The sequence below is a fragment of the Sapajus apella genome, unplaced genomic scaffold, assembly GCF_009761245.1.
Source record: "Sapajus apella isolate SASKATOON/1434 unplaced genomic scaffold, GSC_monkey_1.0 scaffold124, whole genome shotgun sequence".
NCBI lineage: Eukaryota > Metazoa > Chordata > Mammalia > Primates > Cebidae > Sapajus > Sapajus apella.
The window spans coordinates 371772-399327 of record NW_022437064.1 but is presented as its reverse complement, the minus strand read 5'-3'; the positions used below and the strand labels follow the sequence as shown (position 1 = coordinate 399327).

General features: G+C 38.9%; 1 protein-coding gene and 1 long non-coding RNA gene across 3 annotated transcripts in view; one reads left to right on the top strand and one right to left on the bottom strand.

Moving 5' to 3' along the window:
- Positions 1–222, bottom strand: part of UBE2D3 (ubiquitin conjugating enzyme E2 D3) — a 33027-nt gene extending 32805 nt beyond the window's left edge. Inside the window, exon 1 of one of the 2 annotated variants that reach the window (XM_032261600.1) lies at positions 7–222. The gene's annotated coding sequence lies outside the window, so the exon portion shown is untranslated. The remainder of the gene's footprint in view (positions 1–6) is intronic. The other variant, XM_032261597.1, reaches the window with a different exon arrangement.
- Positions 199–27556, top strand: LOC116538984. Its single transcript, XR_004263874.1, has 3 exons — positions 199–380; positions 14287–14867; positions 27307–27556. It is a non-coding gene; the product is annotated as an uncharacterized LOC116538984 (long non-coding RNA).

Sequence of the window (27556 nt, the reverse complement as noted above, 5' to 3'; positions counted from 1 at the left end):
CCTCACTTGGTATTGAGGCGACGACTCTCGCGAGAACTTCGTAGCTGGCTAACCGAAGCGGTAGCTCTGCAATGACTTAAGAGCAGTTTTGGGCGCTCTTCCTCTCGGGGTCCCGCCCCCAAAATCCACAAATTCTCGCGAGACGCAGTGAGGCACCGGCTCGAACTGGGGCGGGCTACTGCCAGGAAAGCACCGCCCCTGAATGTTTAAGCCGGTGGTTGGAAGAGGAAATGGAATTCCCCGGACTGGTAAGAGCGCGCGCCGACACAGCCCTCTCTCATGCGCCCAATCAGGAGTATGCGGTGGGAGGTGTCATGGATTAATTACCAGATACCTTTAGTCGATGTTGAGCCGGGATTTTGAGATTTCCGGTGGAGCAGGTGAGCAGTATTTATTTGCCTGCCCTCCTGGGCTTGTTATGCTGTGGGAGGAGGCTCCCCTCAAGATGGGAACAGTAGTTTTAAATAGACTCAGGTTGGCGGCTCATCAGCGCTCCCACGTGCTGAAGTCTAGTGCATGTCTGACCCTAAAGGAGCAACACTGAGAAGAGCAGGCCCATAGGCCAGTTCCCAGAGTTAGAGCAGCCCGAGTCAAGCTCAACTGAGTCGATGGGGCTAGGACAGAGAGGGTTAGGGGCAGGGTGGTGGTCACGCGTCTCCGTAATCAGTCGCTGCCATCCGCCAACTGTAGAAGTGGAAACAAGCTTAACTTCTCAATACCTTTAACTTCTGTTGCTATGTTTCAGTTACTGAGCCAGAAAGTAGCGAGACTAATTAAGAAATTAGGTAGAGTTTAGAGTCAGAAAAACCATACGTACGGTACTTCCTGAAAGATCCAAGTTGGGAAGTGGAGTTTACATAAATGGGATTGGCCTGTTTTAGTCAAGGGTTTAAAGTACTGAGAGGGCAGTTACGCTCTGTAGTGTATTGTTTAGGTAAAAGAAAGATCTTAATTTTGGGTGGGTAACCACTGAGCCGCTTAAGGTTTTCTAACATTACTTAATGACCCCAGTTACTGAAGTGGAGATCTTCAATTACGTGGAAAAAATAAACTTGTTTTAACAATACATTTAATTTGAAAACTTGGAGGAAGTTTTACCTAATAAAAACAGATCAACAATGATGAATATAAGTGGTCTAATGTATACTGTTCAAGTGACCATGTAGTGTCACTAGAGCAATTAGGGAAGCAGTGCTTCTCAAACTATTGTCTATAGGAACCACCTGGGGTTTTGTTGAAAATGCGACTTTTATTTGGTAGGGCAGATGCTGAAGCCTGAGATCCTACATTTCTAACTAACTCCCAGGTGATAGACATTTTGCTAGTCTGAACCACCCGGAGAGTAGCAAAGCACTGAAGTTCTCACCTCATGGCCTAACTGTTCGTAAGGCTCACCTCGTAAACACCTCTGGCCCCTCCCTCCTCCTTGAATAATCTGTGTTCTTTCTCCTAGCTAGCCAAATATAGTAGAAGCACAGAAGATTAGGCATGAAGGTGGAGGGAGGAACCCGGGTTTGTAATTGCTTCCCATTTGTTTGCTCTTGGCCTGTTTAATTATCTTGACTCCATTTCTTCACTGCTAAAGTAAGTAATAATAACTTCTTTCTCATAGGGTGATTGTGTAGTTTAAGTGTCATAATGTATGTGAAAGGACACTGTAGACCCTACAATGCTCTATAAATGTAAGTTACTAAAGTAACCAGTCAGACATTAACTGGCCATAGTGTGAAACAAATGTATAGTAATAGTGGCCAGGCACCGTGGCTCATGCCTGTAATCCCAGCAGTTTGGGAGGCCCAGGCAGGTGGATCATTTGAGGTCAGGAGTCTGAGACCAGCCTGGCCAACATAGGGAAACCCCATCTGTACTAAAAATACAAAAATTAGCTGGCCGTGGTGGCCGGCCCCTGTAATCCCAGCTGTTTCGGAGTCTGGGAGGTGGAGTTTGTGGTGAGCCAAGATCAGACCATTGAACCCGAGTCTGGGCGACAGAGTGAGACCCTGTCCACCCCCCCAAAAAAAATCCTAATATATATGGAGTTCTAGATTATCCATGCTTATAAAGGCAAGTGATTATGTAATCACAAATTCATTTGTGTTAGGCACTTAATTCCTTAGTTGATTAGGCTTTCTGCTTATACTTGTTTGTATTTGTATTAGTGGACTTACATTTCTCCTCATATTTTGCCATGGTTAAAATCAAAAGGCACATAGCCTAGAGGCATTTTGATGCCTTTGGATAAAGCAGGCCAAGCGTAAGTCAAATTTTTAAACATTATTCATATACCCATTGTTACAGAGAGCCCACTGTACAGTTGCAAATAAAGTTAAAACATACTCATTTTACTTGAATTACAATGGTAGAAATGTTCTCATTTGAAACAAGAAAGGAAAATAATCATGTTTTTTATATTGCAATTGGAGATATACTAAAAAGAAAAAAGATTCTGGCTGTAAATACTGAGAGAAAAATTTACATTTAGAAATTAATAAATGTACAAAAATGTTGACAATATGATTAAAAATAATCCCTTAATAAATATTATTTTGAAGTCCTGAAAATGATAAAAAAACAATTAGGCTGGGCTGGTGTAATCCTAGCACTTTGGGAGGCCAACATGGGAGGATCACTTGAGCCCAGGTGTTTGAGACCAGCCTGGACAGCACAGGATGACCCCATCTCTACAAAAATAAAAAATATTAGCGGAGCATGGTGGTACACACCTATGTTCTCATTTACTTGGGAGGCTGAGGTGGGAGGATTGCCTGAGCCTGGGAGGTTGAGGCTGCAGTAAGCTGTGATTGTGACACTACACTCAAGCCTGGATGACCGAGCAAGACCCTGTCTTGGAAAAAATTACTAGTAAATGGGCATTTAATCTACTAATGTGAAGAATGGTGGTTTAACAGGGTCTTAATATGTGAATTCATCAGTGAGGCCACATTATTATAATAACTTGAGTAAAGGGTTACTTAGAATGTACTGATGAATAAACATAATTAACATAGATTATATATATATATATATATATACTTATGTTAATATTGTATCTATGTTTTTGTATATCTTTGTAACTTTGTTACAGGATATTATAACTTTCCAAAGACACTGGCTCTAGTACAGTGTATACCATTTTATTAGTTTAATTAAATTGTAAATGTTATGGTCCAGTTTCTATATTCAGAATGCTCATTTACATATTCTGCCTGGAACAAGTACTTTGGAGCCCATGTCAACCAAATGTTACTTTACATTGCTTGCACAAAAAGTCAAATTAATTTCTATACTTATCAATTCAGAATCTCGTTAGGTCAAATTAATATGGTTTAAGAAACTGTACTTTATTTCATGCTAAAAACATCATTTTGGCCTTAAATTAATAAGGCTTTTGGCATGTAATGAACCATGCACAAATCTTTGAGATAAAAATAGGATATTTTTCTACATACAAACTTAACACACAAATGTTCAGAGTAGGGTTATTCATAAGAGCTAAAAAGTAGAAACAACTCAAATGTCAATCAGCTGATGAATGAATAAAGAAGATGTGCTATATTTGTATAGTGGAATACTCTTATTATAATAAGAAGGAACAAATTACTAATACATGTTACAAAATGTATCTTGAAGCCTTAAAACATTGTCAAGTGAAAGAAGCCAGATGCAAAAGGCCACATATTGTTTGATTCCATCTATATGAAACGACCAGAACAGTGCATTCTTTCAAAAAGCTTGTTTACTTACAAACACAGGTTAAAAAAAAAAAAAGATAATAATCTTTTTAAGATTGCTGTTGGTGTAGGATGAGGCATGATAAAGAGACTGCGTGCGATTCAAGTTTGTCAGTCAGTGATGCTTAGGTCTGAATAGGCAAGTGGGAGTCTTTCAAGCTTAGGACAAAGAATGTTAATGTAGTAGAGATCTGTTGTTAGAATCACTCCGATTTTTCTATTTAAAAAATATCGAACCACTATTATGTGCTAGGCACTGAAGATACATAAACAAAGACAGAGATGTCACCTATACAACAAGACAGATATCATCGTAGGAAAGTCTTTTGAGGAGACCAGTATGTATCAGACATCGTGGAGTGGGTTCAGTGACATAAAAGTGTGCAAAGAGCACTATTAATGTCCTGAACTCAGCTGGGGGTGGTCAGGGAAAGTTTCTCTGAGGAAGAGAGTTGTATTAAAACAAATGGAAAAAAGGGAGCAAGGCAAAGTTGGAAAAACAATAGTAAGGGAGGCTCCTAAGCCGAGGGAACAGCATGCAATGTCTCAGAGATAACTTGATAAGTTTTTGAGACTATAAACACTGGCTGCAGTATTGGGAGATTGAAGTGGAAGGGACAGGGCAGCAAGGAGAGAATGAGAAGACGGAAATATGAGGAGACAGGATAGATTTTAAAGACATGACTGGAGATACTGAGGGCATTTTATGCTGAAGGGGACGGGACGGGACGGGATGAGATGGGAGAATCGAATTTAACCAAAATGGCTTGATCAGATTTTGATGGCAAAAAGAAAATGTGATAGCAGTGTTGAAGCATGTGCCCAAAGTATGTATTGGGATGGAGACTAGAGGCAAGAAAAACAGGATGCTAATTAAGTAATCCAGAAGAAATGTGAGAAAGATCTGAAATAGTTGCACTAATAAGAGATAGTACAGGAAGTAAATTTAGTTTATTTACTGGATTGAGCATGCCTAAAAAATATTTTGGGGGGAATTCTCAGTATAGGAGGTTAATTTAGTTTATTTATTGGGTCAAGCTTTAAATTAGCTGGGTGTGATGGCATGTGCCTGTAATCCCAACTACTCAGGAGACTGAGGCAGAAGAATCCCTTAAACCTGGAGTCGGAGGTTGCAGTGAGCCAAGATTGCACCACTGCACTTCAGTCTGGTGACAGAACGAGAATCTGTTTCAAAAAAAATTTTTTTTGAGGGGGATTCTCCCTCCAGTTACTTTTATTAGAATGTCACACTAAAATCAAGCCAGGCACTGTGGCTTATGCCTATAATTCTGGCACTTTGGGAGGCCAAGGCGGGAAGATCACTTGAGTCCAAGAGTTTGAGACCAGCCTGTGCAACATGATGAAACTGTCTCTACAAAAAAGTTAAGACATAGTAGCACATGCCTGTGGTCCCAGCTACTCTGGAAGCTGAGGTGGGAGGATCCCTTGAGCCTAGAAGGTCAAGGCTGCAGTGAGCCATGATCACACTATTGCACTCTAGCCTAAGTGACAGAGTGAGACCCTGTTTCAAAAAAAAAAATTATAGAAAGAAGACAATAAAATGTGATATTATAATAAAATAACTTGAAACATAATAGTATGAACTTATGTTTTTAGCTCTTAAAGAACTATGAAACTAAAGTTTACATAACAGTGGAAATGTGTTGCATGTTTTGTTTTTTGCAAATTAAATCTCTTGAAATACAAATGTAAGATAACTGCCAATTTCATTTATTTTAAATTTGGCCACGTCTGTACTAACTGCTGTGATTCATGTCTCAGTTCCTTACCAATTTACTAGAAACTTTGGGAGACCTTTGTTCATTCTTTGACTGATATCATTTGGCTTTCATGTGGCCAGAAAAAAGAATTTATTGTCTATTTCTGTTCTATCTGCCTAAGATGTATTTATGTATGATTATAAGCAGGCAGCTAGCAGGGAAACCATGGGTAAAAGGTATTTGATCCTGGCTTCTCTCCTACCACTACTTCAGCTCCCAATCCCTACCTAACTAATTAGATCCAATAGACAAAGTCACAAGATTGAGGGCCGGCTGTGGTGGTGCACAGCTGTAATTCCAGCATTTTGGGAGGCCATGTTTAAATCCAGGAGTCAGAGACCATCTTGGGCAACATGGTAAAACTCTGTCTGTACAGAAAATAAAAAATTAGCATGGCATGGTGGTGGGACAGTAGTCCCAGATACAAGGGAGGCTGGGGTGGTAGGATCACTTGAGCCCAAGAGGTCAAGGCTGCAGTGAGCTGTGATCAGGCCATTGCCTACCAGCCTGGATGACAGAGCAAGACCATGTCTCCAAAAAAAAAAAAAAAAGATTCAACTATTTTTTTTGTCTTGTCTTTGTGTTTTGAGACAGGGTCTCTCCATTACCCAGGTTGGAATGCAGTGGCACCATCTTGGCTCACTGAAGCCTCTGACTCCAGGGATTAAGCAATCCTCCATCCTCAGCCTCCTGAGTAGCTGGGACTACAGACATACACCACCAGGCCCAGCTAATTTTTTTACTTGCCCACTCAGATTCTTTCTCCCTTTCCATCCATCTCCAATCCCCACTCCCTCAGGATACCCTAATGGTTCTGTGGGTATCCTTAGTGTTCACTTATCACAGTCTGCAGAACCAACAGTCTAAACAAATTATAATGAGGAAGCCTCATTCTGAGTAACAGTAATGTGTAAAACAAATAGCCCTCTAGATCTGTGAGTTCCATATTCATGGATTCAACCAACCACGGATCAAAAATACATATTTTTAATTGCATATTTTCTGAACATCTATACTTTCTTCTTATTAAAAAAATACAGTATATTTACAGTGTTTATATTGTACTAAGTATTATAAGCAATCTAAGGAAGATGTGAGTAAGTTATTTGCAAATATGGCATTTTATATCATGGATTTGAGCATCCATAGATTTTGGTATCTGAGGGTGGTTCTGGAAACAATCCCTCAGGAATACTGGAGATTGACTATAATATGAAATATATCAGGGACATATAAAGACAGGCACTCAGAGGAAGAAAATCTGGTTTACCAGCATACATGTACTAAAAACAGAATTTTAGTTGCCTGACATCTCAGTGTAAGCCAGACAGGTGCTTGTTGGCTGCGCAAAGAACCTATTTCAGTCTAACCCTGAAAGAATGGGTCTGTGTTGTCTAGCATAAAGCAGTTACCTCTCTTCATCTTCACCAGTCAGACCACAGGTACATTGATTTTTTAGCAGCTTTATTGAAATACAATTGACATACGATAAGTTATACATACCTAAATAGTTTGATAAGCTGACATATGTATATACTCATGAAACTCACCAAAATCAAGATAATGAACTTCACTACAAGTTTCCTTGTGCTCTTTTATAAATCCTTTCTCCTGTTTTTCCCCCACCCCTCTCTCTTCTTATCCATAGGAAACCTCTGATCTGTTTTCTGTCACTGTGGATTAGTTTGCATTTTTACGGTCCCATCAGCTATGTATGAGTGTTCCAATTTCTCCTGACTTCTTAGGGTTAATCTTTTCAATTTTAGCCATTGTAATAGGTGTGTAGTGGTATTTCATCATCATTTTAATTTGCATTCTCCTAGTGACTAATGATATTGAGCATCTTTTCATGTGCTTGTCATCCACATACCTTCTTTGCTGAAATGTCTATCTGTATTTCTCCCCATTGTTTATTGTATTTTTTGTCAGTATTTACAGGTGACACATATTAGAGTGGCCTTAAATTTTTTAACTAATAAAATCATAACAAGGTAACATATAGCTGAAGCAATATGAAAAAGCATGACAGACTTTGTGAGATAGCAAAATTTAAGGTTTGACTATATAAATCTGAGTATTAGGTCAATTTTTTTTTTATTGTGAGTTTTTGGGTGAAACCTGCTAGACAGATTCTAAAGGAGAAGTCACACTATATCTATTTTTTAAAATATTAGATAGCAGAACCACCTCAACTCATACTGACTAGTCCCTAAGTCACTTCCACAATTAAGAGTATAGACAGTAGTGTGATAGAACTCGCCTGTAACAGCTTACAAGGGTCAGTTAAAAAATTTTAGGAATATTTCAGGCTGATTGTTAAACACAGCCATTATTAAAAACTAATAATAGACATGATAATTATATTAAAATCTGTTATATAAAGCTCAAAAGTAAACACTCAAAACTCACTTCCTAGTTATGGTATTACAGACATACCTCATTTTATTGAACTTCATTGATATGGTATTTTTTACAAATTGAAAGTTCGTAGCAGCCCATATTGTGCAAATTTGTAGTGCTATTTTTCCAACATCATGTGCTCACTTTGTTAGTATGTTTTAGCAATAAAGTATTTTTTTATTTAAATATGTACAGGCCAGGTGCAATGGCTCATGCATGTAATCCCAGCATTATGGAAGACAGAGGCAGGAGGATCACGTGGGCCCAGGAGTTTGAGATAAGCTTAGGCAACACTGTGATTCTGTCTCTACAAAAAATTTTTCTAAAATTTTCTAAAATAGCTATAGTCCCAGCTATTTGGAAGTCTGAGGTGGGAGGATTACTGGAACCTGGGAGGCTGAGGTTGCTGTGAGCCATGATCTCTGGTGAGATCTGCACTCCAAACTGGTGACAGAGCAAGACTCTATCTCATAAAAAAAATATGTACAGTCATTTTAGACATAATGCTATTGCCCACTTAATATAGTATAAACATAACTTTCATATGCACTAGGAAAACAAACTGTGCTGAGCAGAAAAAAAAAGGAAAGACAAATAGCTCTATCTAACCAAAATTCTGTTCATGTGAGGGAGCAAAAGATGATACAAGAGGGGAGTTTCTTATAACCCCCAAATCAGCTTTTTAATGTGTGAAGCTTTTTTTGTCCAGAGTTACTGAAGCTTCTGGATGTTGTTAGTAATTTAAGTTCCCAGACAGATTCAGTAAAATACTGTAGCAGTCCAGAGAAAACCAAATAAACTTACAGGGAGGGAGGAAGTGAAATTCTTACTCTAAAAGTTAAATCTACTGCTAAGGTTGAATGGCTGTCACAATTTAATTTTTTAAAAACTAGGCCAGGCACGGTGGCTCACGCCTGTAATCCCAGCACTTTGGGAGGCCCAGGCAGGCAGATCACAAGGCCAGGAATTCGAGACCAGCCTGACCAACAGAGTGAAACCCCGTCTCTACTAAAAAATACAAAAAATTAGCCGGGCATTGTGGCATGCGCCTGTAATCCCAGCTACTCAGGAGGCTGAGGCAGGAGAGCTGCTTGTACCCGGGAGGTGAAGGTTGCAGTGAGCCAAGATCTTGCCATTGCACTCCACCTGGGTGACAGAGTGAGACTCTGCCCTCCCCCCGCCCAAAAAAAAATCTAGGAGAAACTGGTTGGACAGGTGGCTCACATCTGTACTGCCAGCACTTTGGGAGGCCAAGGTGGGTGGATCACGAGGTCAAGAGATCGAGACCATCCTGGTCAACATGGTGAAACCCCATCTCTACTAAAAATACAAAAATTAGCTGGGTGTGGTGGCACACACCTGTAGTCCCAGCTAATCGGAAGGCTGAGGCAGGAGAATCACTTGAACCCAGGAGGCAGAGGTTGCAGTGAGCCAAGATCGCACCACTGCACTGCAACCTGGCTACAGAGCAAGACTCCATCTCAAAAAAAAAAAAAAAAGAAGAAAACCTAGGAGAAATTAAGGATTTCAAATGGAATAGAAATTATCTTACACTCTAGGGTCTAAGTGAAAGGCATATATGTTTAAAATGTAAAAGAAAGAAAACATATTACTTTCTTCTTTTTGAGGCAGAGTCTCACTATGTCACCTAGGCTGTAGTGCATTGGCCCTAACATGGCTCAGTGCAGCCTCAACTGCCCAGACTCAAGTGATCCTCCCATCTCAGCCACTCCACCAAGGAGCTGGGACTATAGGCACATGTCACCACACTTAGCTAGTTTTTAAATCTTTTGTAGAAACGGGTTTTGCCACGTTGTCCAGGCTTGTCTTGAACTCTGGGAATCGAGCAGTTTGCCCTCCTTGGCCTCCCAAAGTGCTGAGATTACAAGGTGAGCCACCATACCCAGCCTCATATGACTTTGAATGAGGCATTTGCTTATGCTTTATAAGGTACTAGTAGTAAAAACTATTTAGAGTGATGCACATAAATAACGGTTCAGACATAAATATAAGATCTAAAGCTATAAAACTACTAGAATTTTCAGGAAAACCACTTCAGGACATCGGGTCTAAGCAAAGAGTTTATGGCTAAGACCGCGAAAGCACAAACAGCAAAGACAAAAATAGCTAGATTGGACTATATTAAACTGAAAAGCATAGCAAAGGAAATAGCAGAGTGAAGACATAACCTGTTGTATGGGAGAAAATGTTTACAAACTATTAATCCAACAAGGAACCAAAGTTGAGAATGTACAAGAAACTTAAACAACTCAACAGCAAAAAGCAAATAAGCCCATTAAAAGTGGGCAAAGGATGTGAATAGACATTTCTCAGAAGACACAAATGCCCAATAAATATATGAAAAAATGTTCAATATCACTAATCATCAGGGAAATGCAAATGAAAACCACAATAAGGTATCACCTGTGACAGAGGGGTTATTACTAAAAGGACAGAAAATAACAGATGCTGGTAAGGATGCAGAAGAAATTCTCTCCTTTTTTTTTTCTTTTTTTTTTTTTTTTGAGACAGAGTCTCACTGTGTTGCCCAGGCTGGTGTGCAGTGGTGTGATCTTGGCTCACTGCAACCTCCACCTGTTGGGTTCCAGCAATTGTCCTACCTAAGCCTCCCGAGTAGCTGGGATTACAGGCATGCGCCACCACGCCCAACTAATTTCTTTATATTTTTAGTAGAGATGGAGTTTCACCATATTGGCCAGGCTGGTCTCGAACTCCTGACCTTGTGATCCGCCCACCTCAGCCTCCCAAAGTGCTGGGATTACAGGCATGAGCCACTGCACCTGGCAGAAGAAATTCTTTTACACTGTCAGTGGGAATGTAAATTAATACAGCCACTATAGAAACATAGTATTTCTCAAAAAAACTAAAAGAACTGCCATATTATCTGTCAATTCCACTATTGGGTATTTATTCTAAGGAAAATAAATCAGTATATCAAAGGGATACCTTCATTTGCATGTTCAGTGCCACACTGAACAGTGTTCACAACAGCAAAGAAAATACTCAACCTGTGTCCATCAACGGATGGATAAAGCAAATGTGGTACATATACACAATGAATACTATCCAGCCACAAAAAAGGGTGAAATTATTTCCTCTGCAGAAATGTGGAAGGAACTGGAGGCTATTGTGTTAAGTGAAATAAGCCAGGCACAGAATGACAAGTATCCCATGTTCTCTCACTCGTATGTGGAAACTAAACATGTTGATCTCATGGAGGCAGAGAGTGGAATGATGGTTACCAGAAGCTGGGAAAGGTGTCTGGGTTGGAGGGGGGGGTGAAGAAAGGTTGGTGAATGGGTACAAATATACAGTGAGATATGAAACAAAGGAATGTTTAATAGTAGACTAGGGTAACTACTATAGTTACAGTGAATGATTTTTATATATTTCAAAATAGCTAGGAGAGAAGACTTGAAATGTTCCCGGCACTTAGAAATATTTGAGGTGATAGATACCCCAGATACCCTGACTTGATCAGTACATACTCTATGCATGTAATAAAATATCCCATATACCTCCTAAATATGTAAACCATCATGTATCAATTTTTCAAAAAGTATAGCAGTTTGGTACAAAAACTAGCTGGGCAAGGTGGTAGCCACCTATAGTCCCAGCTACTCCGGAGGCTGAGGCAGGAGGATTGCTTGAACCCAGGAGGCAGAGGTTGCTGCAGTGAGCTAAGATGGTGCCACTGCACTCCAGCCTGGGTGACAGAACAAGACTCCATCATAAAAAATAAAAAAAATTAAAAAAAAAAGTGTAGCAATTTAGTATTAAACTGAAAAGATTGAAGAACCTAACAAATAATCTTTAAACCAGTCAATACCCTATGTAATTTGTTTACCAATAAATTGGATGGAACAAATGGAACTTTGTAGCAGACACAGGTGGTTTATTTTTAAATGAGGAAGGAATACAAATTCCCCAGGAGATAATCTTTTTCTCTAAGAACATAAAGTTTTATGGAGGAGCTAGAATATTCTCATATGAAAAATACCTAAGAATATATGAAAGTAATATATAAAACAGAAAACTATTATATATATATTAACAATAACTTAGTTGTTCAGTTTTTAGTTACTGCTGAACATCCTGATAATTTAAATAAATCACTGTTTTTTCCCTAACCCTGTGTTAATTTCTACTCTGTTCCTCTCCTAGCCAGTCTACTTATGTGAATGTATTTTTCCAGTCACCAAGACTAAGAATCAGTATATTAGAGTCGTCTTTGTCTTTCATCCTTCCCTTATCAGTGTCCATTTCTACTTATTTAGGCCTTCAGTGCATATTACATCTTACATTTTATAACAGTTTATACATTTTAAAAGATTTCCATCATTACATAATCACTGTGAGTTAAGCAGAAGTGATTAACATTTCATCACTCAAGTATTTATTGAGGGCCTACAAGGTGAGTGACATATAAATAAGGATGCAGAATCAGACAGGTTAAATGACTTGCCCAAGGTGACAGGATCAGTCATTACTAGCAGTCCTGTAATTCTAATGTCAACATTCTTTTCATTACACTATGATGCCTCTTAACTCATATTTGGTCCATTACTGTACATTCACAGTGGGCTTCTCTGCCTCTGCTTTTCCTTCTCCAGACTATCTTGCACATCACCATTAAATTACACAGTTGGCTGGGCGTGGTGGCTCACCGCTGTAATCTCAGCACTTTGGGAGGCCGAGGTGGGCAGATCATGAGGTCAGGAGTTCAAGACCAGCCTTACCAATATGGTGAAACTCCGTCTCTACTAAAAATACAAAAATTAGCTGGGCATGGTTGTGCCCACCTGTAATCCCAGCTACTCAGGAAGCTGAGGCAGAATTGCTTGAACTCGAGAGGTTGAGGTTGCATTGAGCCAAGATCATGCCAGTGTACTCCAGCCTGGGCAACAGAGCGAGACTCCATCTCAAAAAAAAAAAAAAAAAAAAAAAAATTAAACACAGCTTTCATTATAATGTAGCACAATAAAGAACTTTTCAATGGTTTCCTATTGTATATAGGATAAAAATTTTATCTCTGCTTTTACACGTGAAATCTCTATTTAACTGTGATCCTCATATTCTTTTGAACATACTTTTACTTTTCTAAGAGTATGCCTTTGCTTTTAGCAGTGTTAACCTTGAGTTTCAAGTCTTTAAATAACTGTTATTGCCATAGACCTAGGTATTTATGCACCAAGCATTAGCTATAGACTACATATATGTACAACAGCTACCCTGTGTGTTTTGAGAGAGGATACAGAACTTCTAGTAAAGTTTTTGATAGTAAAAAAAAAAGTCCCCTTGGCTGGGTGAGGTGCCTTATGCCTGTAATCCTGGTGTTTTGGGATGCCAAAGCAGGAGGATCACTTAAGACCGGGAGTTTGAGACCAGCCTGAGCAACATAGTGAGACCCTGTTTCTACCCCAAAAATAAATAAATAAATAAAAATGTCAAGCATGGTGGTGCATGCCTGTAATCTCAGTTACTCAAAGAGGCTGAGGCGGGAGAATCAGTTGAGGCCAGGAGTTCAAAGCTTCAGTGAGCTGTGATCAGGCCATTGCACTTCAGCCTTCATGACAGAAAGTCTGTCTTAAAAAAAAAAAATCTTTTAGAGTTTCACTTCTGATAATTAAGAACTAAGTGGTTTTGACCATACTTCTGCTGTGAACAAGTATAAAAGCTAGACCAAAATAAACGAACACCCGTTTAAAGGCACTTGTTAGTGAAAAGTTGTACTTTCCACTATCACAACAAAGAAAAAGGCAAAATATGTGGCAGGCGTCTTTAGATTTGGAGGCAAAACATAGTACAATTGGGTAAGCTGTTCTTAGATGCTTAACTGTAACTATAAGACTACCAGTTTTGGCCAGGCACAGTGGCTCACACCTGTAATCCCAGCATTTTGGGAGGCTGAGGCAGGCAGATAACCTGAGGTCCGAAGTTCAAGACCAGCCTGGCCAACATGGTGAAACCCCATCTGTACTAAAAATACAAAAATTAGCCAGGTGTAGTGGTGCACACCTGTAATCCCAGCTAATTGGCTGAGACAGGAGGATCCCTTGAACCTGGGAGGCAGAGGTTGCAGTGAGCCAAGATCTTGTCACTGCACTCCAGCCTGGGTGACAGAGCAAGACTGTGTCTCAAAAAATAATCCAGTTACGAGTGGGGTGGGGCCCAGACTTAGGCTTTATGATTCTGTAGACCCAATGGTATTGGAAGTTAATGTAAGAGAGATGTTATATGAAGCCTCTGGCAAGTTTCAGTGCAAGAATTACAACATAGACCCTTAAGGTTTTGGAGTAAGGCTGTATTTTCCTTAACCGTGGTTTTGTTTCTTTTTTTTTTCCTTTGAAAAGCACCTGTTGATTTGTGCTGGTACCTGGAAGAGATGTAACACCTGATCATGGGACATCAAGTGACTGTGTGAATCAAACTGCGCATCATGAATTGGTGTTATTTGACTCACCAAATTGTACAACTGAATGAGCACAGGAACAGTGCACTACATATGGGACTGGAACCATGAATGAGCAGGTGACTAGACTCCTATAGTACCTGCCTCTATTCCTTCAACACTTCTCCCTCAATGCACATAAACTGTCATCATAAGGAGTTCCCTCTGACCAGTTAATGGAAGAGAAAAAAGTATGGATCTTGTGGATATCCTAACACATCTCTGGCCATTGGACCCCTAGAAACCTGTGGCAAGTCCTGGAAGTTTTTCAAGGTTCATCTTGCACCTTTCTTACCAAAACATGTAGAATGCTGCCTACTTCTGCTCATCAGTTTTATTTAATATAATTTCATTACTATAATGGATCAGTATGATGTTCTATGGAATCACAAGATCATCAAGGTCCCTTCATACCATATAGAGAACAGCAGAGTTGATGTAGCCTGAGACAAGACAGTAAGGACTTACTGTTGTCCCTCCTATGTAAATATTTCAATGCAGTTTGTTTCTGATCCTCCTTATGAGTAGAATGGGGGTGGGGGACATTTCCAGATCAATATCAGATCAGTATCATGTCAACATGTATATTAATTTCTTCCAAAGAAGATACCACACCTAGAACTGTCATTCCCTATGATGAATCTGGTGGCCACAGGAAATTTAAATGGGAATGTGGTATGAATCACCTTGGCAGCATGGTGGCACTAATCTCTGTAATTTCTTTTGCTTTTTTATATTTTGTAGAAATGGAGTTTTGCTCTCTTATCTAGGCTGGTCTCAAACTCCTGGGGTCAAGCAATCCTCCTGCCTTGGCCTCCCAAAGTGCTGGGGTTACAGGCATGAGCTACTGTGCCTGGCCAATCTCTACAATTTCCTCAGGGATATGGTACTGCTTTTCCTTTACTATGTTAATAAGGAGTGGCAGAAAGCAGACCTAAGCTGCTGTGTAGCTCTTTCCACAATGATGGTACTCCATGGATCAGGAACCAAAATAAAGTTTGTTATTAAAATATATCTGTTACTACAACACGTGGGACTGGAGAAGCAACCACAGTATGGGCCACTCTGGATGCACTGTTAGCCACAATCAGGCCAAGATTCTATCACTTGACTTGCTTAGGTCCCCTATTTTGACCACTTGTCCAAGGTAGAATTTATAGTTTTGGGTTTCTAGTATTAGTACAAGTTTAGAAACAGTGCCTTATGAAATCTGGCCAACAGGGTGTGGTGGCTCATGCCTGTAATCCCAGCACTTTGGGAGGCCAAGGCAGGTGGATCATGAGGTCCGGAGTTCAAGAACAGCCTGGCCAACATGGTGAAACCCCATCTCTACTAAAACTGTTAAAATTAGACAGGTGCCGTGGCAGGCACCTGTAATCACAGCTACTCAGGAATCAGAGGCAGAAGAATCGCTTGAACCTAAGAGGTAGAGGTTGCAGTGAGCTGAATCACACCACTGCACTCCAGTCTGGGCGACAGAGTGAGACTACCTCTCAAAAAAACAAAACAAAAAAACAATTCTAGCCAGCCCGGCCAACATGGCGAAACCCCATCTCTACCAAAAATATAAAAACTAGCTCAGCATGGTGGTGGAGGCCTATAGTCCCAGCTACTCGGGAGGCAGAGGCTATAGTGAGCTGAGATCACGCCATTGCATTCCAACCTGGGTGACAGAGTGAGACCGTGTCTGAAAAACAAAAAGAATTTGGCTTATTTTGCTAATTGTGGCCATTTTGTCTCTGATATGTATTTACTTATATTTTTAGTTATTTTGAGATAGAGTTTCGCTCTGTTGCCCAAGCTGGAGTGCAGTGATGGGATCTTGGCCCACTGTAACCTCCACCTCCCAAGTTCAAGCCATTCTCTTGCCTCAGCCTCGTGAGTAGCTGAGACCACAGGTATGCACTACCACACCCAGCTAATTTTTGTATTTTTACTAGAGATGGGGTTTCACCATGTTGGCGAGGCTGGTGTCAAACTCCTGGCATCAAGTCATCCACCTGCCTCAGCCTCCCAAAGTGCTGGGATTACTGACATGAGCCACCGCACCTGGCCTGTCTCTGATATTTATATGCCATTATGTGGCCTCTACTGCCTTGGGATTCTAATGTTCCCACTAAGATCAGTAAACCCAGTTCCACTACAGTATTCATCACCATTATCTCTTGAAAACAAAGCCACTTCAGAGCTCCTTGGAAATGGTGGTGCTCCCATCATCATTGCATTCCTTAATGACATGGTGAAAATTAACAATGGTTAGGGAGCCTTTGTCTTTTCTGCTCTACAATATGCCCAGGAATTTCTGGCATTTTGGCCATCTTATTTATAGGCTATTACTGAATTTAAGTCTCATCCTACCAAATTATTAATGCCAAAATATTAAATCTTGATTCTTAGGTAAGTGCACCCATGCCAATAAATTTGCCATGATCTAATTTTAAATGTATTCCCATATAGCTGTCCAGGATCCCGCTGATTAAAATGGCAAGGCCATTAGTTCTCCTATGAAGGCTTTCTCTTTACAGAGAACGCCTCATACCTCTCTGACTAAGCTATGTTGATCTATAACTGGAGGCACTAATAGGTAGTAAGGGTAAGTTCTTTATTTTATTAACATTTTTTTGGAGACAGGATCTTACTTTGTTGTTCAGACTGGAGTGCTGTGGTGTGATCATGGCTCATTGCAACCTGGAATGCCTGAGCTCAAGTGATTCTCCCACCTCAGCCTCCTTGAGTAGCTGAGACTACAGGCGCATACCACCCTTCATGGCTAGTAAAAAAAAAAAAATTTTTTTTTTAGGAGATAGAGCCTTGCTGTGTTGCCTAGGCTGGTCTTGAACTCCTGGACTCAAGCATTCCTCCCACCACAGCCTGCCAAAGGGCTGGGATTACAGGCATGAGCTACCATGCCTAGCCCCAGCCGCTAAGTTCTGAAGAGAGCATGTATCAGCTTGTAAAGGAGCTTGTCCACTGCAGTCACTGAAAGCCTCTATGCATAAGAGCCTGGTTTCCTCAGAAAGAGGTTTAGGGGGAATATTGATGTTCAGAGTTTTCAGCTTCATTTTCCTCTGCTCAAATATCCCTATCCTATGTCTTAGGACCACACTCTCCCCACCAATGCCCTAATATTAGAATAGGAAAGGGGAAGAATTAAGCATGTAATTGATACTACAAATCTACGATATCTGCCTGGTGATTACAAAAGATAATCAACTCCTTCAGACCTGTACTGGAGTTCTGATGCTCCACATAGAGTCATTTTCTTTTTGTTGTCATAATTGTTTTTTGTGATAGTGTCTCTGTCACCCAGACTAGAGTGCAGTGATGCGATCTCGGCTCCCTGCAACCTCTGCCTCCCAAGTTCAAGTGATTCTCATGCCGTAGCCTCCGAGTAGCTGGGACTACAGGTGTGTGCCACCACACCCGGCCAATTTTTGTATTTTTTCATCTAGATGGGGTTTTACCATGTTAGCCAGTCTGGACTTGAACTCCTGGCCTCAAGTGATCCACCCACCTCAGCCTCCCAAAGTACTGGGATTACAGGTGTGAGCCACTGCACCTGGCCACCACATACAGACTTAATTGTAGTTTTTATGTTTTTCTTATGTATTTTTCTTTTCTTTCTCTTAGAGATAGGTCCCACTCTATCACCCAGGCTGGAGTGCAGTGGCATGATCACAGCCTACTGCAGCCTCAAAATTCTGGGCTTAGGCAACCCTTCTGCCTCAGCCCCCTGAGTTGCTGGGACAACAGGTATGTGCCACTATGCCTAGCTAATTAAAATAACATTTTTAGAGATCGGGTCTTGCAATGCTGCCCAGGCTGGTCTCAAACTCCTGGCCTCAAGAGATCCTCCCACCTTAGCCTCCCAAATAGGAGAGTACAGGTATGAGCCACCATGCCCCTTAACCCACTTATGCCTAGTGTTCTATTATTGGAACACTAAGCATGTGGGAGTTATTTATAGCCAACTGCTCAAGGTCATTGCCAAGGTCTGATTTTTCACTCATGCAAAATTCAAAAAATTGCAACCTCTGGCATAAATGGGTTAAGTACTTTCTGTTTCCGACCATAAGAAAAGTCAGGTGGATCTATAATCTTTATAATTACTATGGTTACCATGGTGATACACTCCTCACCCCCTTCACTCAATTTCATGTTGTTACTGGTAATCATACTACCCCAAACCAACTGGGCACAGTGATTCATTCCTGTAATCCCAGCCCTTTGGGAGGCGAAGGCAGGAGGATCTCTGGAGCTCAGGAGTTTAAGACCAGCCTGGGCAATATAGTGAGACTCTGTCTCTACAAAAAATAAAAATAGGTCAGGTGCAGTGGCTCACAACTGTAATCCTAGCACTTTGGGAGGCCAAGGCGGGTGGGTCACCTGAGGTCAGGAGTTCAAGATCAGCCTGGCCAACATGGTAAAACCCTGTTTTTACTAAAAATACAAAAATTAGCTGGGCGTGGTGGTGGGCACCTGTAATCCCAGCTACTCAGGAGGCTGAGGCAGGAGAATCGCTTGAACCTGGGAGGCGGAGGTTGCAGTGAGCCGATATCACACATTGCACTCCAGCCTGGGCAACAAGAGCAAAACTCCATTGTAAAAAAAATAAAAATAAAAATAAAAAATAAGTATAAATATAAATTGGCTGGGTATGGTAGTGCACATATGTAGTCCAAGCTACTCAGGAAGCTTAGGCAGGAGGATTGCTTGAGCCAAGGAGGTTGAGGCTGCAGTGAGCTATGGTCACACTGCTGTACTCCAGTCTGCGCAACAGAATGAGACCCTGTCTCAAAACAAACAAAAAAAAAAAACCACAAAAAAACGTAAATACTGTAAGCTATGGATTACCTATAGTCTGTGGTCTCTCTTTCCTTACAGCAATGAGGTTATTCCTCTGATTGATTTTATGTGTGTGTGCGTGTATCCCATCCAATCTCAAAATCTTACTTGAGGGTCCATTTCCTGTTCTGACCTCTGTTGCAAATTACCATATTTTTAGAGTCTTAAGAAGAAATAGAGGACAGATTAAAAATAAGAAGGCTGAGTATGGTGGCTCATGCATGTAATCCCAGCACTCTGAGAGGCTGAGGCAAGAGGATGGCTTGAGCCCAGGAGTTTAAGACTACCCTGGGCAACATGGTGAAACCCTCTTGCTACAAAAAGTACAAAAAGAATAGCTGGGTGTGGTGGCGCACACCTGTAGTCCCAGCTACTTGGGACGCTAAGGTAGGAGGATAGCTTGCGCCCAGAAGGTCGAGACTGCAGTGAGCGCTGGTCGTGCTACTGCATTCCAGCTTGGGTGACAGAGTGAGACCCTGTTTCAAAAAACAAACAAACAAAAAACTAGTAAAATACATTACATTAAAATTAAGAACTTCTTTTTGTCAAGGCACCATTACAAAAAGACAAACCACAATATAAGAAAAGATACTAGCCACACATATATTTGACCAAGAACTCATATCCAGAATATATAAATGATTCCTAAAAATCATTAAGAAAAAGACTGACAACCCAACAGAAATATGGTCAAGTTACTTAAACAAGCATTACAGAATAGATCTTTAAATGTCTTCTGAAGGCCATTTTTCTCAAACAAAAACAAAAAGATCTCCAAATGTTAAGTAGCATAAAATGGTGCTCAACTTCAATGGTCATCAGGTAAAAGGTTAATGTCAAAATGAGATACCACTACATTCCCATCAGAATGCCCAAATTAAAAATTTTGACAGTACCACATGTTGACGACAGGGTGGAGAAAGTCAAACTGTCACACACTGTTGCAGGGCAGTGAGGAGGGATGGGGGCACAGGGATTGGGTAAAGTTTCCATAAACTTTGGAACACTGTCATTCTTTACAAAATTTGAACATACATAAATGACTAAGCAACTTTAATCCTAAGTGAAGAAATGTCTTCACTTCCACACCAAGATACATATAGAAGAATGCACCATAATTGGTAAATAGCTTTGAAGTGGAAACAGCCAACCAAAATATCAATAATAAAATGGATAAATACATTTTATCCATTTACTAGAATATAGAAGTGAATATGAACAAACTATGAGCACCACAGATCATTCTCAGAAATATAATGGTGAAAATACACATTGTATAATTTCATTCATGTTAGATTCAAAACTAGGCAAAAATGATATATGGTTAGAAATTAGAAGAGTGGTTACATGTGGGGAAGAGTGACAGGATAGTTACTGGGAGCTCTCATAAGAAGGTTTCTATTTCCAGGTGCTGGATACAGGCATACTTCTACTTTGTGATAATTCACTCATTTTTGCATATATGCTATATTTCAATTTTTTTTAAATGGTGGTTCTTAAAAGATTATGAATTAGGGTTTAACCTCCTTGCCCCTCTCCATCAATTCAAATATTCCAGTTCAGATCCCACACCTTACAGGAAGCCTTTCCCAACCACTTCAGCCAGAAGCAATTTCTCTTTCTTCCTGATGTTTATACAATGTGCTCTGGTAGCTAGTATAATACAGTAGAAATAGTACAGGCTAAGGAACTTGGACTTTAATCTGTAAGGCAATAAAAAGCAGAAGAGTGACTCCATCAGACTTGCATCTGCCCACCAAGAGTTTAACCAATTTTACTTATATTTCTTTGTAAATATGAAAATTTATATACATATACTATATAAATATATAGCTTTTATGCCATGTAATACTACTCATCCATAAAAAGAAATGAAATAATGGTATTCACGGCAACTTGGATGGAGTTGGAGACCATTATTCTAAGTGAAGTAACTCAGGAATGGAAAACCAAATATTGTATGTTCTCACCTATAAGTGGGAGCTAGGCTATGAGGATGCAAAGGTGTAAGAATGACAAAATGGACTTTGGGAATACGGTGGGGGGAGGGTGGGAGGAGGGCGAGGGATAAAACACTACACATTGGGTATAGTGTATATTGCTTGGGTGACAGGTGCACCAGAATCTCAGAAATCACCACTAAATGACTTATCCATGTAACCAAAACCCACCTGTTCCCCAAAAACTATTGAAATAAAAATTTAAAAAAATATTAAAATGTATAATTTCTTAGATTGTTACAATATTTGCCCTCAATAAATCATGCTTCCTTTGTTCATGCATCTTTGCAGTGTGCCTTTTCCACTTTTCCCATGAAAGGGTTTATTTCCTGGCCCCTTGAATCTAGCTATCTTTGTGACTTGCTTTGACCATAGAATGGAAACAGATAGGACTTTGTACAACTCCTTAGACTAGGTGTAGAGAAGCTTCACAGCTTCTTTTTTCACCATTTAGAACACTGCACTGAGACCACTGTTATGAATAAGTCTAGGATGAAAGACAGTGTAAAGGGTGCCACATGAATGAACATAGGGAAGACTAACAGAACTTTCTGGCCAAATCACAGTGTGATGGGAAATAATAAATCATTATTATTTCAAGCCACTGTTTGGGAATGCAGGTGTAATGCAGAAGTAGATAAATTTTGGGAAACAGAGTCCCTTTTCCATTACCTAGCTGACCTATTAATTTACTCTGTTGTGGCAGAGAATATGAGTATTTCCCAATGTCCTTTCTCCTCTTCTTTAGTATTAGAACCTGCTGTGTTAGCTGGGTACATTGCTACATGGATAATGACTATAATTTCCTAACACATTCTTGAAAGTCTGACCATGTAACTAGATTTTGGTCCATGGGTCACAAGTGGAAATGGTGGCCCCAACTTCCGTGATATGCCCTTAGAAAGAAGAGGTATACTCTTTTACTATTTCCCTTTCTCAAATGTATCATGGCAGGAGCTGGAATTACCGTCTTAGACCATGAAATAGAAGCCACATATTGAGTAAATCAGATTAACAAAATACAAGTAGCTAGAGTACCTGATATCCAGAGCTGCTCTATTAGTCCTGAACTGATTATCCTTGGACTATGAGAAAAGAAATTTACATCTTATGTCATTAATATTTTGGTCTGAGAGTAAGCAAACCTATATCTCAAGTAATATGTGTTTTTCACATTCCCTCATATATATATATATATATACACATATACAAATATAAATATCTGAGTATGTACACACACAAATATGTGAACACCTATATGTACTCATGATGTTATTTGTTTTACAGATTGAGATCCTACACTTTTCTCCATCTTTTTCTCATTTAGCAATATCTGGAAATGACAACTCATACAACTTTTAATTCATTCCTTTTGATAGCTGTATAGTATTTTGTAGGATTCATGAGTCATAATTCATTCTGCTTTTTTCCTACTGATGAGCTTTCCCAAGAATGGTATAGCAAGGACAAAATATATCTGTAGCTTAAAAAATTTTAACACAGGTTGCCAGACTGTTTTACAAATAGATTGAAAAAGTTCGCATTTATGCCAGCAATCTCTAACAATACCTTTTTACTTAGACCCCTCACCAGCCACAGTTGCTGTTGGTCATTTAACGTTTTTCCCAGTCTGAAAAGATGTTTCACCTCACTTACGACGAGAAATGCATAGTAAAATTGTACTGAGAATAAACATTTCCACTTATCAGTCCCCAATCCAACAGTTTGAATAACATACTCTAATAACAATGTTGTGTATGGAGAGAAATTTGGCAATATCTGTCAAAATCACACACACACATAAACACACGTTAACTTAGCAATCTCTTTTCTGTGAATTTATCCAGCAGATATCTTAAACGTGAGACAACATTATGTACATTATTATTCAATGATAATTTTTAAAAGCCAAAGACTGAAAACAATGCACATGTCCATCTATGTCCATCACAGGGGCTAGTAAAATAAATTCTGGCATTCATGTAGTGGAATACTAAGCCGCCATTAAAAGATAGGGAATCTCATTACGGACTTACATAAATACTTCTAAGATATATTGTAATATACATAGGACAGTGTATATATTGTTACTTTTATTTTTAAAATGGAAAATAATATAAATTTGTGTTTTTCTATAAAATCTCTGGGAAGGTACGCAAAAAACTAATAAAAGTAGTGATGGTACAGGTGGCGTTGGCAGAGAAATTGGTGAACAGGAGATCACGGGAGACTTCAAAACCTCTCTCTCTCTACACATATACTATTTGAATGAATAATCTATGCAAAAATAAAGAAAAATAGGTCCTATACAGTGAATTCAATTTCCTCTATGTGAGTTTTATGAGCCTGTTTCATCGACTGAATAAAACGGTAAGGTTCACTTTACAGTATTTTCCGAATACTAAATAGGAGGTGTGCTCAGCTCAGTGCCTGTCCCATGTTAGGCACTCAGTAAATGTCAGTTAAATCAAAAAAATTGTTTGTCAGTCTGTTAGACCTAATTGGCATCTTATTATTTTAATTTGCATTTTCCTGATTTCTCCTGATTCTGAGCTTTTCACATTTTGGATTTATTCTTCTCTGAATTCATATTATTTGCCCATTCATTTTTCTGTTGAATTGCTTGTTCCCTTGATGTGAATTTCTGAGTTCCCTTATGTTAAACCTCCTTGGAAATATTTGTCTAAATTTGTCGTGTATCTACTAATTTCATTAACGTGTTTTACATACAAAGGTTATTTTTATATTGACAAATGTGTATCTTTTTTCATGATAATATATACTCTGCTGTTTTTGCATGAAGTATTCTATAAATGTCAATGAGATCCAGTAGATTAATGATCCTACAGTTCAGTTTTTACTGATTTTCTGCCTGCTGGATCAATTACTGAAAGAGAGGTGTTGAAGCCTCTGTGATACTGGATTTGTCTATTTCTCCTTGTGGTCCTATCAGTTTTTGCCTTACATATTATAATGCTGTTAGGTGCATATATGTTAAAGATTGTTATATCGTTTTGGAGAATTTACCTCTTTATCCTTATGAAATGCTTCACTCTAGCCCTGACAGTTTTCCTTTTTCTGAAATTTGCTTTGTCTAACATTAATATAGCAACATCAGCTTTCTTTTTATTAGTGTTAGCATGGCAGATCTTTCTTCGGTTATTTACTTTTAACCTATCTATGTCTTTATAATTAAAGTGAGTTTCTTACATATGGTTCCAGGGAAAATGAAAAACTAGTAAAGGCTGTTGTTTTCCTCCTTTCAAATCAACCCTGGGTAACGAAAGAAAAAAGAAAGAAGCAAAAGCTTGAGGAATAAGATCAAAAACTAAGAAGAAACCAGAGTTAGTGTTAGGAGTAAGTTATGAAATACTGTCCTGCCTTGCACCACATTGCTTTGGGACAATCAGTGCCAAACTACTGATTGCTGCAGAAATCACTAGCAACAGATCAGGCTTCCTGAAGGATAAAATTAAGGGTCTGTTAAAGTGAGCTGCCAATGAAAAAGTGGGGCTGACCAGATATTCTAGAATATCCGGCATTCACTCCTCTACTCCTTCCTGCTGCCAGAGTTTTGGTAAATTATAACAGCCTTCTGCTACTGGATTGTGGATTTCAACGCAGATCCTTACTAGAGAAACAGTAGCAAAGAGAGATAGGGCATCAGTTCTGTGATGCTTAGAGCTCTTGCTTTCTACTCCTTAAACTTGTGGGAAGGGATAAAAACTAGGGTCTGCCACTTTGCTCTACCTTTGTATTCATTATTAAAAGGAGTAGTAAATAACACTAGGAAAACATGGCTTATGAACCAAAATATCTAGACACCTGAGAAGTATGATCACCATCAAACACAACAAATTCTACAACATATAGCAATAGAAGAATAGGAGATAAACCAATAATTTTAATAATGCAATTATTCATTCAACACAGTTTGTAAAGATATAGGGTCTCACTCTGTTGCCTAGGCTGGAGCAATCATAGTTCACTTCACGCAGCCTTGAATTCATGGGCTCAAACAATCCTCCTGCCTCAGCCCCCTTGCTAGCTGGGATTACAGGTGCGTGCCACCACACCCACCTAATTTTTAAAATATTTTTTAGAGACGAGGTTTTGTGAGGTTTTGCAACGTTTCCCAGGCTGCTTTCAAACTCCTAGCCTCAAGCAGTCATCCTGCCTTAGCCTACCAAAGTGCTATGATTACAAGTATGAGCCGCTGTGCCTAATCAGAAGGCTGAGGCACCAAGAATTGCTTGAAACCGGAGGCAGAGGCTGCAGTGAGCTGAGATTTCGCCACTGCACTCCAGCCTGGGCATCAGAGCAAGACTGTCTCAAAAAAATATATAACAAAAAAATTTAAAAAGAACATCATAGAACATCATAGATAAATAGCAGGTGGATCAGATTTTATGATGCCTTTGAGTACAGAATTTTAATATTTCTGTGCAGTTAAAATCTCTAGAACTTTTCCTTTGCTTTCTAGTGCTTTCATGCTTTGAAAATCCTTTGTTTTCAATCCAGAGATATTTTTAGGTTGATAATTAAAATATTTTAAATTATAATATTCTTATATGGAAGAAATTCAAACAGAATAATAGAAAGTAAAAGGCCTCATCCACTGTCTCTCCTCCTTTCCTCAGAAGTTATTTTTCTAGGTATCCTTCCAGAAATTTTCTATGTATAATCAAATATATGTGTATATATAATTTTTAAAATTTATAAATAGAATACTATACATACTTTCTACAATTTGCTTTTTTCATTCACACATTTGGCCCTACTCCAGAGATTGAGGTTTTAAATATCAGAAAAAATTTTATTTAGAATAAAAAACTATGGAGACAAAAGATCACTGGTTACGCAGGGGTATAAGTAGGTAGGGTAAATAGGTGGAGCACAGGGCATTTGTAGGGTAATAAAATGATTATGTATGTTACTATAATGGTGGATATCTGACATTATGCAGTTGTCAAAACTGATAAAACTATGCAACACAAAGAGTGACCCCTAATGTTAACTATGGATTTTAGTTAATAGTGTAGCAATATTGGTTCATCAGTTGTGACAAATGTGCCACACTAATGCAGGATGTTAATATGAGAAATGGTGTGTGTTTGCATTATGGAGGGTGATATATGGGAATCTGTATTTTCTGCCCTATTCTTCTGTAAACTTAAAACTATTCTTTAAAAAGTCTTTTAAAAAAACAAACTTCATTTAGAAAAACTATTCTTAAAGCTTTGTGTAGGATGTTTTAAAGTTGGAGGCTAGAGGTCACATATCTGGTAGACTGTTGCTATGGCCCAAACATAAAATGATAAAGGGCTATACTATGGCAGCAAATAAAATTATTTCAAATAGGTGTGCTAACACCTCAGAAAATTTCACATTAGATATTATCGAGTGGAATTTAAAGTTTCTAAGGTAAAGAAATTATATGTCAAACTGTATTAATCAAAAGAAGGAGAAGCCAACATGCATAACAATTGTGAGAACCAAAGAAAATATGGCTGAAAAGATGCTAATTAGCAATAACATGTTGAATATGTTGTTTCTTTTTAAAGTTAACATGACACGGAGGAACCAGGAAATGCAATTACTGTATTTAGTTTTATTTATGTTTTTAAATTATTTCCAGATTTCTGTAACCTATATATTTTCTTAAAAGATCAATCATTACCAAGTTATTATTGGGTGCCTTTAATCTTTTTTGTTAGTGTATCTATATTCCAATAAAAGTTTATTTACAAAAATAGGCAGTGGTCTGCTTGATAGGCTCTTCCACTAATAAGATACTTTAATCCTTTGTATTGAGGATTAAAACACATAATGTGCATAATAAAACACCATGTATTTGGCATATAGTAAGCACTTGAAAATAGTAGTGGCTATTATTTTATTAAAATACTGTATCATACAGCTTAAAATGCTGATTATAAGATGGACCTGAAATTCAGATTTAAAAGTATTTTTATTATAGTAATAAGGTCATATATGGGATTTTAAGTTTTGTTCTACCACCAGTGGTAGTTTAAGGCTTCTTGTATAAGGCTTCTTTGTGATGTTTTTCTCGTCAGAGACACATGTGATGAGCTCTTGGGACATGTTTCACTACTTGTGGATCCTAGTATTTCCTTGCTCAATATTCAAAAGAAATAGGTCTGGCATCTCTAGGAGTATCAAATGAAGATGTTCAGAAACTACACAAGGTGAGTTCATTTTCAATTTAAAAAAATATTCTATTTATATCTATTAATAATGTAGTAAAAGCTTCCAAGTTACTCATTATAAAGTAATGGCTCTGGAAACAGCATGGTAATTTAAAAA